Below are 17,210 nucleotides of genomic sequence, written 5' to 3'. Positions count from 1 at the left end.
TTGTGGTAACAGGCAAAATGAAATTCATCCAGTTCGACTAAGAGTCAGGAAATATTCTGTGCCATAACCAACCTCTCACTTCATTACAGTTGATGTAGCACTACAGAGTTTCATCTACTTCAAAGCTAAGCACGGTGGTGCTGCCAACATTACTGCCTCTCTGCCAGATGAGCTAAATCCTTTTTATGCTCAGTTCGATGTTGTCAACACTGAGCCCCCGAGGAGAGTTGCGGAAGAGAGCCTGGTCATCTCTGAGGCTGAAGTCACAGGTGTTTCCAACCAGTGGACTGTTGCAAGGCTGCAGGACCAGGCAGCATCCCAGGGCGGGTACTCGGGATATGCGTAGCACACCCTGCCTTGTGCAGCTGGATCCTGGACTTCTTGTCAGATCACCCGCAGGTGGTAAGAGTGGGCCCCCTCACCTCTGCCCCTCTGACCCTCAACACAGGAACCCCCCTGGGCTGTGTCCTAAGCCCCCTCCTTTACTCTCTGTACACCCATGTCTATGTCACCACCCACAGCTCCAATCTGCTAATTACGTTTGCAGATGATGCTACATTGATTGGCCCTATCTCAAATAATAACAAGGCAGCCTGCAGAGAAGAAGTCATCATCCTGACACATAAAAACATAAAAAACCTACAGCACAATACAGGCCCTTTGGCCCACAATGTTGTGCTGAACATGTACTTACTTTAGAAATTACCTAGGGTTACCCACAGCTCTCTATTTTTCTGAGCTCCATATATTAATCCAGGAGTCTCTTAAAAGACCCTATCGTATCCGCCTCCACAACCGTTGCCGGCAGCCCGTTCCACACACTCACCACCCTCTGTGTAAAAAACTTACCTCTGACATCTCCTCTGTACCTGCTTCCAGGCACCTTAAAACTGTGCCCTCTTGTGATAAGAAACACAATGGTGTCAAGAAAACAACCTCTCCCTCAATGTCACAAAAACAAAGGAGCTGGTTATGGACTACAGGAGGAATGGAGACAGGCTCACCCTTATTGACATCAATGGATCTGGGCTTGAGAGGGTGAACAGCTTTAAATTCCTTAGCATTAACATCACTGAGGATCTCATGTGATCTGTACATACTGACTATGTGGTGAAAAAAAGCACAGCAGTGCCCCTTTCACCTCAAAAACAGTTGGAGAAGTTTGGCATGAGTCCCCAAATCCTAAGGACATTCTACAGGGGCACAATTGAGAGCATCCTGACTGACGGCATCACTGCCTGGTATGGGAACTGTACTTCCCTCAGTCGCAGGACTCTGCGGACAGCCCAGCGCATCTGTGGATGTGAACTTCCCACCATTCAGGACATTTACAGTGACATGTGCGTTAAAAAAGGTATGAAGGATCACTGGGGACCCGAGTCACACCAACTACAAACTGTTCCAGCTACTACCATCAGGAAAATGGTACAGGACCAACAGGCTGATTAACTCCCTCTGATACAATTGTATTTCTATGCCCTACTGACTGTTCTGTTGTATATCTTGCTGTACATACTATTTATTACAAATCACTATGATTTGCACATTCAGACGGAGATGTAACGTACAGATTTTTACTCATGTATGCGAAGGATGTAAGAAATAAAGTCAATTCAATTCAGTTCAGTTCAATACAATACAGTCACTGAGGCAGATCACCATGCTCTTCTTGGGCACTGGTACAAAAAAATAGGTGGAATCCTCACACTATAGAAAGGAGAGGTTGACAATATCTGAAAACACTCCAGCCAGTTGGTCCACACAGATCTTTAGCATTTGGTCAAGTACAGTGTATCTTCTGAGCTAAACACCTTTCCTGAGTTCTTCAAGGTTGCCCAAATGTCAGCCTTAAAAATTACAGGGTTATCTGTGGTGCTGGTTAGAAAAAACATATGATCAACAAGATAAGCATTAAGGAGCAGGAACATCTTAAAGAGGAGAAAAGGCAGGGATTCAGAGAGGTATTGTGCATGAGCATTCTAATCTTAGTTCTTTTGGAGCAAAACGTGCAGTTAACCACAATGGAGTAGTAAAAGCAGGAAATAATCTTCAGACTGGAATTTAGGATACACAGAAATTTTGTAGGTTATTTCCAAGAGGTCAACAATGGAATCTGAAATTTAGCTGTATAATTTACTCTAAAATCAAGCATGTGCCTGAGAAAATTACAGATCTGGAATGTATTGTACAAACAGATATGAATTACAGTAATATACATAACTAATCATCTAATAAATCAGTGGATTGTAATGCTTACTGCTTGGTCCTGTAAATAGAAACAATCTCCTGGGAATTCTTGTCATGACGAAGGTTAAAGAGAATCATAGAACAGATATATTATTATCCTATAAACAAGAGCAACCAAACATTATCTAGACATTGTTTCTTCTATGCCTAGATAATCCAGAGATGTACAATTTCACTGCTATGCTCAAAATCCTTCCAAAATCAGTAAAATCTCAGAAAAAAAAATTATGCCTTCCCCTCACTCCTAATTTCCATAATTTAATCAAGACGCCCTCCCTCACATATCATATGCTCTTTCTGTATCAAAAAATGTACTGCTATTACAACTTCTTTATTTACCCTTGCTTTCCTAATATCAGCTTCCATACATAAAACTGAATCCAGTTATTCCGCCCTTCCGAAATCCACTCTGACAAAATGCTACATCACTTCTTTTTCCCAAAATACAATTCAACCGCTCTATTACCATATGTTCCATATGTTTACACAAATGAGACATTAATGATATTGGTCTTTAACTGGAAGGATCTGGCAGGGGTTTCCAGATTTTAGAATAAGCATTGTCCATGAAGAAGGAAGATGGCCTAGACTCAAATATGATTCAGAAATGTTAATATTATCTCAAGAGTTGTCAGCAATATGTTTAAACATACAATGCCATACATCATCTTTTGCTGGAGCCATCTGATTTGTACTATTAATAGCCTTTATAAATTCACAGAAGGAAAACTCGACATCACTAATACTATCATTGCTATAACTAGGTTCCAACACATCAGGGTGTTCACTTAGAACCTTACCCTACATTGTTCAGCCTCTTCACTTCAATTATCTTGATTATGAATTGAAGCAAATGACTGAACGAGTATTTCAGCCTTCTCTATTTCAATAACAATCGTATTACCTTCTTCAGTCAATACTGGAATGTTATTCGCCCTATAAATTCCCCTCCCCCACCATTTTTAATCATTCCTCAAATATCTCCCAGTTTAATGCCCCATCCAATACTATCACAAGATGACCCCGGTAAACCTTATTCACAACCTCCACCACTTTCCTCACCATCGCCTTTGCCCTTTTATGCTTAATAAGGTCAGTCGGAGACTGATACTTCTTAACTTTCCTGAACAGCTTATTTCTCTCCCTAATTGCCTCTGCACAGTCGTCAGTCCACCACGGTACAGCCTTTCTCCCTTTTTAATAGGAATCACTTCCACTGCAGTTTGATGAATAATGTGACATAACCTTTCATTGCAGAAATCCACATCGTTCTCAACATTCAGCCCTGACAGACGTTCATCACATAAAACCTTAACCTCTCCCAATTTGCTTTACCAAAACTCCACCTCCTAAAAGTGACCTCCTGTCTCCTATACAAAACCAAACCCAAGCTTATAAGTATAGGAAAATGAGCACTCTCTAATCTTTCATCTCCCATGACATCCCACTCACTCACTCCAGCCAGAATGCTCAAAACTAAAGTTAATCTATAGCAGCTTCAGAACTATTATGAACATTAAATCTCATGCCCCTCCCATCATTAAGACACACAAGATGTGAAATATCTAAAAATTCTTCGACAATCAAACCATTACCATCACTCTGCAAACAACCCCACAGTGAACTATGTGCATTAAAATCCCCACACCATACAACCCTTAATGAGCTAGAGCTACATATACTTTCCAGCAAATCAAGCAAGAGCTTTCCATAAGGGTCATAAAAATTTACTATTTTAATACCTCTACCTGTTGAATCAAATATTTCTACTACAAGTGCCTCATATAATTCATTTACATCCACAGCTCTATGTTCTATCCCTTTCCTTATTAAATTTGCAACATCACCCCCTCTGCCAACTGATCTCTCACGCCTAATTACAATATAATCCTGCAAGGAAAAACTTAAATGTGGTAACAACCAGGTTTCCCGAATACATATAATATCAGGTGGAATAAAGTCTTGACCATTAGAAATCAGGCTTCTCGCATTCCACTGCAATATTCTTAACCCCATTATGTACCTTCACAAGAAGACTGAAGTACAGATACCCCACCCATTAGAACTTCATTTACAGCTTCCCACACCAGCTCTACCCAGATACTTTTCAGCAGCTATCAGAATAATTTAAATTTTCTCAATACGATGAGATGTCTGAGCTGTATAATTCACCGTTATGAACATCACAAACTTCATTTTATCAACAAGTATCTTCAGTAAGAGAAGTATGATGTCAACATATAGCCTCTGACTTCACATTCTGTTCTCTAAATGGTAATATTTTATCAATGTTCATAGAAACATAGAAAACCTACAGCACAATACGGGCCCTTCGGCCCACAATGCTGGACCGAACATATACTTACTTTAGAAATTACCTAGGGTTACCCGTAGCCTTCTATTTTACTGAGCTCCATGTACCTGTCCAGGAGTCTCTAAAAAGACCCTATCATATCCGCTTCCACCACTGTCGCAGGCTATTCCACGCACTCACCGCTCTCTGCATAAAAAAACTTACCTCTGACATCTCCTCTGTAACTGCTTCTAAGTACCTTAAAGCAGTGCCCTCTTGCGATAGCCATTTCAGCCTTGAGAAAAAGCCTCTGACTATCCACACGATCAATGCCTCTCATCATCTTAAATACCTCTCATCCTCCGTTGCTCCAAGGAGAAAAGGCCGAGTTCACTCAACCTATTCTCATAAGGCATGCTCCCCAATCCAGGCAATATCCTTGCAAACCTCCTCTGCACCCTTTCTATAGTTTCCACATCCTTCCTGTAGTGAGGTGACGAGAACTGAGCACAGTACTTCAAGTGGGATCTGACCAGGGTCCTATACAGCTGTAACATTACCTCTCAGCTCTTAAACTCAATCCTATGGTTGATGAAATCCAATACACTGTACGCCTTCTTAACCACACAGTCAACCTGCGCAGCAGCATTGAGTGTCCTACAGACTCGGACCCCAAGATCCCTCTGATCTTCCACACTGCCAAGAGTCTTACCATTAATACTATATTCTGCCATCATATTTGACCTACCTAAATGAACCACCTCACAATATATGGGTTGAACTTCATCTGCCACTTCTCAGCCCAGTTTTGCATCCTATCAATGTTCTGCTGTAACCTCTGACAGCTCTCCACACTATCCACAACACCCCCAACCTTTGTGTCATCAGCAAATTTACTAACCCATCCCTCCAGTTCCTCATCCAGGGCATTTATAAAAATCACAAAGAGAAGGGGTCCCACAACAGATCCCAGAGGCACAGCACTGGTCACTGACCTCCATGCAGAATATGACCCATCTACAACCACTCTTTTCCTTCTGTGGGCAAACCAGTTCTGGATCCACAATGTAAGGTCCCCTTGGATCCCATGCCTCCTTACTTTCTCAATAAGCCTTGCATGGGGTACCTTATCAAATGCCTTGCTGAAATCCATATGCACTACATCTACTGCTCTACCTTCATCAATGTGTTTAGTCACATCCTCAAAAAATTCAATCAGGCTCATAAGGCATGACCTGCCCTCGACAAAGCCACGCTGACTATTCCTAATCATATTATGCCTCTCCAAATGTTCATAAATCCTGCCTCTCAGGGTCTTTTCCATCAGCTTACCAACTACTAAGGTAAGATTCACTGGGCTTTAATTTCCTGGGCTATCTCTACTTCTTTCTTGAACAAGGGAACAACATCTGCAACCCTCCAATCCTTTGGAACCTCTCTCATCCTCATTGATGATGCAAAGATCATCGCCAGAGGCTCAGCAATCTCCTCCCTCGTCTCCCACAGTAGCCTGGGGTACATCTCATCCGGTCTCAGAGACTTATCCAACTTGATGCTTTCCAAAAGCAGCAGCACATCCTCTTTCTTAATGTCTATGTGCTCAAGCTTTCAATCCACTGTAAGTCATCCCTACAATCACCAAGTTCCTTTTCCATAGTGAATACTGAAGCAAAGTATTCATTAAGTACTCTGCCATTTCCTCCGGTTTCATACACACTTTCCCACTGTCACACTTGATTGGTCCTATTCTCTCACGTCTTATCCTCTTGTTCTTCACATACTTGTAGAACGCCTTGGGGTTTTCTTTACTCCTGTTCACCAAGGCCTTCTCATGGTCCCTTCTGGCTCTCCTAATTTCATTCTTAAGCTCCTTCCTGCTAGCCTTATAATCTTCTAGATCTGTATCATTACCTTGTTTTTTTTTAACCTTTCATACGTTTTTTTCTTCTTGACTAGATATTCAACAGCCTTTGTGCACCACAGTTCTTGTACCCTACCATCCTTTCCCTGTCTCATTGGAACATACTTATGCAAAACACCATGCAAATATCACCTGAACATTTGCCACATTTCTGACGTACATTTCCCTGAGAACATCTGTTCCCAATTTATACATCTAAGTTCCTGCCCGATATCTTCATATTTCCCCTTACTCCAATTAAACATTTCCCTAACTTGTCTATTGCTATCACTCTCCAATGCAATAAAGGAGATAGAATTGTGATCACTATCCCCAAAATGCCCTCCCACTGAGAGACCTGACACCTGACCGGGTTCATTTCCGAATACCAAGTGCAACCACTCCTCTTGTAGGCTTATCTACATATTGTGTCAGGAAACCTTCGTGAACACATCTACAAACTCCACCCCATCTAAACCTCTTGTTCTAGGGCGATGCCAGTCAATATTTGGGAAATTAAAATCTCCCATCACGACAACCCTGTTATCATTACATCTTTTCAGAATCTGTCTCCCCATCTGCTCCTCGATGTCCCTGTTACTATTGGGTGGTCCACAAAAAACACCCGGTAGAGTTATTGACCCCTCTGTTTCTAATTTCCACCCACAGAGAATCAGTAGACAATCCCTCCATGACTTCCTCCTTTTCTGCAGCTGTGACACTATCTCTGATCAGCAGTGCCATGCCCCCACCTCTTTTGTCTTCCTTCCTGTCCTTTCTGAAACATCTAAAGCCTGGCACTCTAAGTCGCCATTCCTGCCCCTGAGCTATCCAAGTTTATGTAATGGCCACAACATCTTAGCTCCAAGTACTGATCCACACTCTAAGATCATCCACTTTGTTCGTGGTATTTCTTGCATTAAAATAGACACATCACAAACCATCGGTCTGAGCGCATTCCTGCTCTATCACCTGCCTATCCTCCCTCTTACACTTTCTCCAAACTTTCTCTATTTGTGAGCCAACTGCCCCTTCCTCCGTCTCCTCAGTTTGGTTCTCACCCCTAAGCAATTCTAGTTTAAACTCTCTCCAATAGCCTTAGCAAACCTCCCTGCCAGGATATTGGTCCCCCTCGGACTCAAGTGCAACCTGTCCTTTTTGTACAGGTCACGCTTGCTCCAAAAGAGATCCCAATGATCCAGAAATCTGAATCCCTATCCCCTGCTCAAATCCCTCAGCCACGCATTTATCCTCTACCTCACTCTATTCCTATTACTGCATAACACAGGCAGTAATCCTGAGATTACTACCTTTGAGGCCCTGCTTCTCAACTTCCTTCCTAACTCCCTGTAGTCTGTTTTCAGGACCTCCTCCATTTTCCTACCTATGTCGTTGGTACCAATATGTACCACGACCTCTGGCTGTTCTCCTTCCCACTTCAGGATATCATGGACATGATCAGAAACATCCTGGACCCTGGCACCTGGGAGGCAAACTACCATCCGTGCTTCTTTCCTGTGTCCACAAAATTGCCTGTCTGACCCCCTAACTATAGAGTCCCCTGTTACTGCTGCTTTCTTCCTTTCCCTACCCTTCTGAGCCACAGGGCCAGATGCTGTTACTTCCCCCAGGTAGGCCTCAGTTTAACCTTTTGCAAGGCCTCTGCATAAGATACACCTAACCTGTTGAACCTCAGCGGCCTTCTTAAAAACTCCACATCCTCTCTAAGCTACACTAAGTTTTCTGTCACAATTCCAACATTTGAACTTTGGGCATCTTTTCGGATCGGAAGAATCCTAGGGAATGAGTAAAGGCCATCTTCAGCTCAACAGCCGCACTTGTCAGGATCTGGCAACATTCACCCCTCAGATGCAGCACATTAAACCACATCGCATAATCCACACACACGCTGCCTTCATCTTCCATGCCGCCAGGGTCCAGTTGCCGTGACCTCTCTCTCACTGAGGTGTCTTCAGCGGTCAACTCCCCTCCCTTGCGGTGGTTCGGAGCATCTACTAAGAGGGTCTCACCCTCAGCTACTTTCCCCAGGCCGTACCACTGCTGGGTCTCGTTTAAATTCGGTACTGGCTCAAGGCTGCTACACACGTCCTCAGAAGCAACTCGACACGCTGGGTGCCCAGAAAATGCCTCCATGAACTCCAGGGTCATTAACCAATCATCGTCTTCTGGATAACTACTGCCACTAGTACCCAAAGTCTCCGGTGCCCTTGCGGTTGTCAAGGATAAATGCTTCAGACACCGGTTGTAAAACGAACTGTACAACAACTTGATCTGTGCCCCGGGGTCGAGGATAGCTTTAGCGTCGCTTCCCTCTATCCATAGCGACACCCTGGGGCGTGGCCCTTTAAGCCTTCAGGAATAGGGTCTTTTCCTTTCGGAAGTTCATTGGTACATTGCTGGGAACGTGCTTCCCCAGAGACCTCAGGCCGTTCCCCCACTGGGCCTCCACTAAGTTTCCCGACACCTCTCTGATCAGCTGAACAACTGATCCCCTGAAATGATCCCCCTGGCACTGCAAGCAATTTAGCCGCCCTCCTAGCCAGAGAAGACACACTGAAAACTTTCCCCCCTCTTTCAAATAACTGACAGCTGTCACTACGGTGTAAGTGAACCTGACAGCTTTAACACCGTCACCAGCCCACCTACTCAAACTTTCAACCAACCCCTGTCGCTCTCCCTCAACCGAGCACTGCCACTCATCTAACAACTGAGAGATCCGCTCCACCCACGTCTCACACGCCTCCGCCCCTCTTGGGGTGGACACTATCCCAAGTGCCAGGCAGAGCCTGCCAGAGCTAGAACATTTATTTGCAGACTCTACCTCCAAATCAGACCACTCTTTCCTTTCTCTCCCAACCGCATGGACAGCCCTGAGTTCCACCTCCAACTCGTCAATGCTAGTCTGAACTCGAACAAAGACCGCACCCACCACGCATACAGCAATCACCAGCAAATAACCCACAGAGACACACATTACAGATTTAAACAGAGCACCCACACAGCATACCAACAGACTCAAGCATCCTGGACAAAGCCCCCACAATGTAGCCCACTGGCCACCCTCAGGGTCTCTCGGCTCGCTGTCGTCTAGGGAAACAGCCTCGGCCCCGCCAAACTTTGTAATCAGTTTGTGTGGATGCTGTGTGAGGTACTCCACCCCGCCCAAATAACAGACAATACACCAGATGCAATTAAATGATGTACAGTTTATAGATATTACTGGAACTATATAATTAAAAGAGAATAAAATATAAAAGGAAAATAAAAGGCGCCACACTTATCAAAGTTCAATCTCTTTGTGCACAAAAAAACCGTTGGAGCTCAAGGACCTTCTTCTTCACCCTGCGACCCCCTCGGACCACCTCGACCGGCCGCCTGGGACCAACAACGGTGGTCGACCAGACGCTCCACACGAATCCGTCTCCGTCTCCTCGCCGAACGTCCCGCTCGGGGTCCGACCCCGTTAGCGGACTCACAGAACCTCGTCCATCCTCTGTCTCGCTCTCCCACCTTCTGCCCCCAAAACCCCGCGCATACAGTATCTTCAAATACACCAAAACCATAACAACTATCCCAATTGGTTAATAACACTCTCTTATCACACACTAAAGTAAAAACAAACTGTTAGCGCAAACTTTCGCAGCGTTTAACACAACAAAGCCGCATTCCCCAGATTAACATAACAAAGACGCCATTTTAATTAGCCTCCGCAGTAACATAAAAGTCAAAACTCCCTTACATAAAATTATGGGGGGGCGCGGATAGATACGAGTTGAAATGGATAGGCTTTTTCCATTGAGAGTAGGGGAGATTCAAACAAGAGGACATGAGTTGAGAGCTAGGGAGCAAAAGTTTAGGGGTAACATGAGGAGGAACTTCTTTACTCAGAGAGTGGTAGCTGTGTGGAACGAGCTTCCAGCAGAAGTGGTTGAGGCAGGTTCGATATTGTCATTTAAAGTAAAATTGGATATCTATATGGACAGGAAAGGAAAGGAGGATTATGGGCTGAGCGTAGGTCAGTGGGACTAGGTGAGAGTAAGAGTTCGGCACGGACTAGAAGGGCTGAGATGGCCTGTTTCCGGGCTGTAATTGTTATATGGTTATATGGTTATAAGCTCATATATTATAACCAACATACCACAAAATAACTTTATTAGGGAACTTCACTTCATCAAAACATCAGAATCAGACCAGCATGTGTTATGAAATTTGTTGACTTAGCAGCAGTCGTTCAATGCAATACATAATTATAGAAGAGGAAAGATAAATAAAATAAAATAAAATAATAAATAAATCAATCAATTGCCGTATATGTATATTGAATTGACTGGTGGGGGCGGGGGCGGGTGAGGTCCCCACTCACCCAGGGAAAGTGAACGCGCAATATGTCACCTCTCCTTTCCCGGTGAGTGATCGCCGCGTGGTCACTGTCTGACCTGCTAGGCAGGAGGCCACTACATTACTGCATCTGTGGCAACACCTTCTCGTCGGTGCCCCCCGTTTCCACCGAGCTTGCTACGTCATGGCACGACCGAGTGTCTGGCGGTATAACTCGATGGGTAGGCTGGTCTCATTAGCCTTGGTTGGCAGCCAGCCTAAGAGAGGGACAACTCTGAATCCAAACCCAGGCAGGTGGGGCTCATTAGCCTTGTCAGGCCACCCACCCAGGAGAAGGATACTCTGACGAAACTCCTATGAGCCGAGGACCTCGCTGTCACCGTCCCAGCTTGCTAGGCTATGGCAGATGAACCGTGGGTGTAAAGGGTGGGGCCAGTACCATGCACACTGCACTCCACCTAAAATACCATTGCACAGGCCGAAGGACACGCCCACGTCTACGACCATCCTCCCCACTGGTATTGAGGACAAAAGGAGAAGAAGGAAGAACCATGACACAGCAGCACCAAACCCAGTCACTGTGGCCGGGCCTGCCTGTCGCGTATTGGCCTTGTCAGCCACCAGTGAGCCTGCAGCAGACGTGGGTAGCCCCCTTCCTAAATCTTCGTTCGTGAGGCCAGGCCATGATGATGATGATGATATTGAATTGATTAAAAATCATGCAAAAAACAGAAATAATATACATTAAAAAAGTGAGGTAGTGTCCAAGGGTTCAATGTCCATTTAGGAATCGGATGACAGAGGGGAAGAAGCTGTTCCTGAATCGCTGAGTGTGTGCCTTCAGGCTTCTGTACCTCCTACCTGATGGTAACAGTGAGAAAAGGGCATGTCCTGGGTGCTGGAGGTCTTTAATAATAGACGGCTGCCATTCTGAGACATCGCTCCTTGAAGATGTCCTGAGTACTTTGTAGGCCACTACCCAAGATGAGCCGACTAAATTTACAACCCTCTGCAGCTTCTTTTGGTCCTGTGTGGTAGCATCCCCCGGCCCCATACCAAACAATGATGTAGCCTGTCAGAATGCTCTCCACAGTACATCTAAAGAAGGTTTTGAGTGTATTTGTTGATATACCAAATCCCTTCAAACTTCTAATGAAGTAAAGCTGCTGTCTTGCCTTTTTCATAACTGCATCGATATGTTGGGATCAGGTTAGGTCCTCAGAGTTCTTGACACCCAGGAACTTGAAATAATATCAAAGATATCTTTCCAATATTTCTTCAACAGAGAACATGACCAAAACATATGAATTAAGGAAGCTATCTCATATTGACATCTGTCACATATAGGATTTATATGAGAACAGTAACAAGCTAATTTATCCTTAGACAGCTCTATGTACTACTTTAAACTGTATCAACGCATGTTTAACGCATATAGAGGAAGAATTAACTAACTGAAAATTTTTTTCCCATTTCTCTGTAGGTAAAGTGAGGTTAAGTTCCCTTTCCCAATCGTTCCTAATTTTATTAGATACATCTGGATTAATTTTAATAATCATATTATAAATTGCTATTAAACCTTTTTGAGAGGGATTTAAATCTAAAATTTTTTTCCATAACATCCATTGGATATAGATTCGGAACGGTAGTAAGAACAGTATTTAAAAAGTTCCTAATCTGTAAATATCTAAAGAGGTGGGATCTAGGTAAATGATATTTATTAGATAATTGTTCAAAAGACATGAAACAATTATCCAAAAATAGATCACAAAATCGTATTATACCTTTTGCTTTCCAGACTGATTAGGCTTGGTCTATAATAGACGGTTGAAAAAAATTGATATAATAGGGCTTACTAAAACAAATTAATTCAACCCAAAAAAATATTTTCAAAATTGAAACCATATTCCATAGAACCATAGAAACTACAGCACAGAAACAGGCCCTTTGGCCCTTCTTGGCTGTGCCGAACCATTTTCTGCCTAGTCCCACTGACCTGCACACGGACCATATCCCTCCATACACCTCCCATCCATGTATCTGTCCAATTTATTCTTAAATGTTTAAAAAGAACCCGTATTTACCACCTCGTCTGGCAGCTCATTCCATACTCCCACCACTCTCTGTGTGAAGAAGCCCCCACTAATGTTCCCTTTAAACTTTTCCCCCCTCACCCTTAACCCATGTCCTCTGTTTTTTTTCTCCCCTTGCCTCAGTGGAAAAAGCCTGCTTGCATTCACTCTATCTATACCCATCATAATTTTATATACCTCTATCAAATCTCCCCTCATTCTTCTACGCTCCAGGGAATAAAGTCCTAACCTATTCAACCTTTCTCTGTAACTGAGTTTCTCAAGTCCCGGCAACATCCTTGTAAACCTTCTCTGCACTCTTTCAACCTTATTTATATCCTTCCTGTAATTTGGTGACCAAAACTGAACACAATACTCCAGATTCAGCCTCACCAATGCCTTATACAACCTCATCATAACATTCCAGCTCTTATACTCAATACTTCGATTAATAAAGGCCAATGTACCAAAAGCTCTCTTTACGATCTTATCTACCTGTGACGCCACTTTTAGGGAATTTTGTATCTGTATTCCCAGATCCCTCTGTTCTACTGCACTCCTCAGTGCCTTACCATTAACCCTGTATGTTCTACCTTGGTTTGTCCTTCCAACGTGCAATACCTCACACTTGTCAGTATTAAACTCCATCTGCCATTTTTCAGCCCATTTTTCCAGCTAGTCCAAGTCCCTCTGCAGGCTCTGAAAACCTTCCTCACTGTCTACTACACCTCCAATCTTTGTATCATCAGCAAACTTGCTGATCCCTATTGGAAGAGTATATTTAACAATTGGATTATTCACTTGTTTATTCAATTTTGAAAGAGCAAAGGGAAGCGAGGTCCCTACAACAGAATCCAATGAAAACCCTTGTACGGATTTACATTCAAGATTTACCCAATGTAGACGAGAAATTGTATCCAAATTCCATGTCCAAAATTTTAAAAATCGAATATTAATTGCCCAATAGTAAAATCTAAAGTTGGGCAAAGCCAAACCACCCTCCTTTTTGGGCTTCTGTAAGTACTTGGACAGGTACTGTACATGAATAGGAAAGGTTTAGAGGGATATGGGCCGTATGCAGGCAAACGGGACTAGCTTAGAATGGAACATTTGCTGGCATGAACCAGTTGGGCCAAAAGACCTGTTTCTGTGCTCTGTGACTGCATGACTCTAGGATACACTGTACTTGTCAAGTTCATAAAACACGTTGTATTTTAGACCTTGGAGATGGGAAGTGGAGCTGACCAGTTTAAGCCCGCTGTATGTAGCCATGGTGGCAGCTTTAGGGAGAGCAAGTAAGAAAGACTTCAGAAGCTATATGCTTCATGCTTCAAGAATTCCACACTACCACCATCTAACGATGCCCATCAATGTTAGCTCCACTCTGAAGTGTGTCCGATTTGAAACCTGTGACAATATCCTTCAGGGACAAACTCTTCAATTCTTTAAAGATCTATTCTGCACTTACCTGGATGAGTGGTATTCCAACAACAAAGTACATTTATTATCACAGATACTTATACAACCTTGAGATTTGCCTGCTTACAGCTCACTTCTGCATCCTATCAACGTCTCTCTGCAATCTTCGACAATCCTCTACACTATCCACAACACCACCAACCTTTGTGTCATCTGCAAACTTGCCAACCCACTCTTCTACCCCCACATCCAGGTCGTTAATAAAAATCACGAAAAGTAGAGGTTCCAGAACCGATCCTTTTAGGATACCACTAGTCACAAACCTTCAATCCGAATGTACTCTGTCCACCACAACCCTCTGCTTTCTGCAGGCAAGCCAATTCTGAATCCACCTGGCCAAACTTCCCTGGATCCCATGCCTTCTGACTTTCTGAATAAGCCTACCGTGTGGAACCTTGTCAAATGCCTTACTAAAATCCATGTAGATCACATCCATTACACTACCTTCATCTATATGCCTGGTCACCTCCTCAAAGAACTCTATCAGGCTTGTTAGACATGCTCTGCCCTTCACAAAGCCATGTTGACTGTCCCTGATCAGACCATGATTCTCTTAATGCCCAGAGATCCTATCTCTAAGAATCTTTTCCAACAGCTTTCCCACCACAGACGTAAGACTCACTGATCTATAATTACTCGGACTATCCCTACTACCTTTTTTGAACAAGGGGACAACATTCGCCTCCCTCCAATCCTCCAGTACCATTCCCGTGGACAACGAGGACATAAAGATCCTAGCCAGAGGCTCAGCAATCTCTTTCCTCTCCTCGTGGAGCAGCCTGGAGAATATTTCATCAGGCCCCGGGGACTTATCTGCCCTAATGTATTTTAACAACTCCAACACCTCCTCCCCCTTAATAGCAACATGCTCCAGAACATCAACCTCACTCATATTGTCTTCACCGTCATCAAGTTCCCTCTCATTGGTGAATACCGAAGAGAAGTATTCATTGAGGACCTCGCTCACTTCCACAGCCTCCAGGCACATCTTCCCACCTTTATCTCTAATCGGTCCTACCTTCATTCCTGTCATCCTTTTGTTCTTCACATAATTGAAGAATGCCTTGGGGTTTTCCTTTACCCTACTCGCCAAGGCCTTCTCATGCCCCCTTCTTGCTCTTCTCAGCCCCTTCTTAAGCTCCTTTCTTGCTTCCCTATATTCCTCAATAGACCCATCTGATCCTTGCTTCCTAAACCTCACGTATGCTGCCTTCTTCCACCTGACTAGATTTTCCACCTCACTTGTCACCCATGGTTCCTTCACCCTACCATTCTTTATCTTCCTCACTGGGACAAATTTATCCCTAACATCCTGCAAGAGATCCCTAAACATCGACCACATACCCATAGTACATTTCCCTGCAAAAACATCATCCCAATTCACACCCGCAAGTTCTAGCCTTATAGCCCCAGGATTTGCCCTTCCTCAAATAAAAGATTTTCTGTCCTCTCTGATTCTATCCTTTTAAATGATAATGTTAAAGGCCAGGGAGCGGTGGTCACTGACCCCCAGATGCTCACCCACTGAGAGATCTGTGACCTGACACAGTTCGTTACCTAATACTAGAACTAGTATGGCATTCCCCCTAGTTGGCCTGTCAACATACTGTGACAGGAATCCGTCCTGGACACACTTAACAAATTCTGCCCCGTCTAAACCATTGGAACTAATCAGGTGCCAATTAAAGTTAGGGAAGTTAAAGTCATCCATGATTACAACCCTGTTAGTTTTGTATCTTTCTAAAAACTGCCTCCCAATCTGCTCCTTGGTATCTCTGCTGCTACCAGGGGGCCTATAGAATACTCCCAATAGAGTAACTGCTCCCTTCCTGTTCCTGACTTCTACCCATTCTGACTCAAAAGAGGATCCTGCTACATTACGCACCCTTTCTGTAGCTGTAATAGTATCCCTGACCAGTAATGCCACCCCTCCTCCCCTTCCCCCCCCTCGCTATACCTTTTAAAGCACTGAAATCCAGGAATATTGAGAATCTATTCCTGCCCTGGTGCCAGCCAAGTCTCTGTGATGGCCACTACATGTATATAACCAAGCTCTCAGTTCATCACGTTTGTTCCTGATGCTTCTTGCATTGAAGTACATGCACTTTAGCACTTCTACCTTACTACCTTGCACCTTTTATTCTGCTTCTCTTTCCTCAAAGCCTCTTTCTTTGTTAGATCTGGCTTTACTCCATGTACGATACTTGCAGTTCTCCTCCACCTCACTATCTGCTCTAACACTCTGGTTCCCCTCCCCCTGGAAATCTAGTTTAAACCCCCCAGCATTAGCAAATCTTCCCGCAAGGATGTTCGTCCCCCTCCAGTTCAGGTGCAACCCATCCCGTCGGAACATGTCCCACCTTCCCTGGAACAAGGCCCAATTGTCCAGAAACATGAAGCTCTCCTCCTGCACCATCTCCTTAGCCAAGTATTAGGCTGCATTATCTTCCTATTTCCAGCTTCACTAGCCTGTGGCACGGGTATCAATCCTGAGATTGCAACCCTGGAGGTCCTGTCCTTCAACTTTGCACCTAACTCCCTAAACTCTCTTTGCAGGACCTCCTCCTTCTTCCTATACATGTCATTGGTCCTTACATGGACCATGACATCTGGCTGCTCACCCTCCCTCCTGAGAATACCGAGAACTCGATCCGAGGTATCGCGGACCCTGGCACCAGGGAGGCAACAGACCATCCGCGATTCTCAATCTCTTCCACAGAACCTCTTATCTGTCCCCCTAACTATCGAATCCCCTATCACGACTGCTCTCCTCTTTTCTCTTCTTCCCTTCTGAGCTGAGGGTCCAGTCTGGGTGCCAGAGATGCAACCACTGCAACTTGTCCCTTATCACTTATCACCA

The sequence above is a fragment of the Mobula hypostoma genome, chromosome 10 (genome assembly GCF_963921235.1).
Source record: "Mobula hypostoma chromosome 10, sMobHyp1.1, whole genome shotgun sequence".
Classification (NCBI taxonomy): Eukaryota; Metazoa; Chordata; class Chondrichthyes; order Myliobatiformes; family Myliobatidae; genus Mobula; species Mobula hypostoma.
Note: the sequence above shows the minus strand (reverse complement) of the source record.